Source organism: Gastrolobium bilobum, unplaced genomic scaffold (genome assembly GCF_033153095.1).
Source record: "Gastrolobium bilobum isolate Gb01-03AN ecotype WA unplaced genomic scaffold, APGP_CSIRO_Gbil_v1 utg13672, whole genome shotgun sequence".
Taxonomy (NCBI): Eukaryota; Viridiplantae; Streptophyta; class Magnoliopsida; order Fabales; family Fabaceae; genus Gastrolobium; species Gastrolobium bilobum.
The window spans coordinates 88676-90271 of record NW_026895521.1 but is presented as its reverse complement, the minus strand read 5'-3'; the positions used below and the strand labels follow the sequence as shown (position 1 = coordinate 90271).

Sequence of the window (1596 nt, the reverse complement as noted above, 5' to 3'; positions counted from 1 at the left end):
CCTGGATCCTTGACTTTGGTAGGTAACTTCTTTTCGCTGATAGCATTACATTCCTCCGTCAGATTTACTGTCTCACATTCCCGCAACTTACGTTTCCTTGATAATAGATCTTTCATGAACTTTACATAGTTGGGCATGTTGTCTAAAGCTTCGGCAAAAGGAATGTTGATCTGCAATTTCCTGAATATGTCTAGAAATTTGGTGTATTGTTGTTTCTGGACCTCTTGTTTCAACCGCTGAGGGTATGGAACTTTTGCATATGGAGATGGGTCTGCAACTTTTGGTTGCCTGTCCAGAGCTTTCTTTTTCTCCCATTTGAACAGCTTCTTCTCTGGAATGCATTTTTCAGCTTCTACTACATCTTCTTCTTTCTCTTTCTCAACTTCAGGTTCAGCTTCTTTCTTCTTTTCAACTGGTGGCTTTTCCATAGGTTGAATCACTGTCCCACTCCTAGTGATGATAGCATTGCAATGCTCCCTTGGATTTACAACTGTGTTGCTTGGAAAAGTGCCCTGAGTTCTTTCAGTGAACTGTCTTGACAGCTGACCAATTTGAGTCTCCAAGTTTCGGATCGAAGCTTCTTGATTCCGAAACGAAGCTCTTGTTTCATCTCTGAAGGCATCTGCATGTTGAATGAAGTCGGATGTGGTCTTGGACAGCTGTGCAAAAGCTTTCTCCCACTCGGATGTGGTACCTTGAGGTTGTTGTTGCAATGGCATAGGAGGATTCAACTGGTAGTTTGACTTGTAACTCAACCTAGGGTGTTGGTTATTATTCTTCCACCCTTGATTACTATATTGATTCCTTCCTGGATTGTTCGAGTTCTTTTGATCATACCAGAGTGCATTGACCTCTGCTGGTTGCTTTTCCGTGTTTCTGATGTATTCACAATCCTCAGTTGCATGAGCCTCCTGACAAATATCACATTTAATGTTAGCATTAGAAACAGAAGAAACTTGAGAAATATTAAATTTCTTATTAAGAGCATCTAATTGTTCTTGTTGTTTCTTGTGCATTTGTAGCATTTGTTCATTCTGGGCTAAGAGTGCATCATAGCCTTCAAGCTTCATGATTCCTGATCTTCTTAGTGCAACTGGGGTTGGAGAATTGTCAAATTCTTGAGATGCTAATGATTCCAACAGTTCAAGTGCTTCCTCAGGAGTTTTTGTTTTCAGGGAGCCTCTTGCAGCAGCATTCACCAGTGTTCTTGTGCTGGATGTCATCCCTTGGAAAAAGATTCTTGCTTTCTTCCATGCTTCAATTCCATGTTGAGCACACTTCCTGAGTAATCCTTTAAATCGTTCCCAAGCCTCGTACAAAGATTCACTTTCTTTTTGTTCAAAAGCATTGATCTTCGCTTTGAGCCTTGCCATCTTTGAAGCTGAGAAAAATCTAGCCAAGAATTTTCTTGCTAAGTCATCCCAATTGGTTATGCTTCCTTCAGGTAGAGACTGCAGCCAATCTCTTGCTTCATCCTTCAGTGAGCATGGAAATAGCCTGAGCAAGATAGTATCACGAGGAACTCCATTTACTTTTAATGTATCACAGTAAAGTAAGAAGTTATCGAGATGACTATAGGGGTTCTCTGTGCTTCCT

At 40.9% G+C, this 1596-nt stretch overlaps 1 non-coding gene across 1 annotated transcript; it reads left to right on the top strand.

Moving 5' to 3' along the window:
* Positions 1-1260: 1260 nt before the first annotated feature.
* Positions 1261-1367, top strand: LOC133315160 (small nucleolar RNA R71). Its single transcript, XR_009752041.1, has one exon. It is a non-coding gene; the product is annotated as a small nucleolar RNA R71 (small nucleolar RNA).
* The last annotated feature ends 229 nt before the right edge of the window (positions 1368-1596 follow it).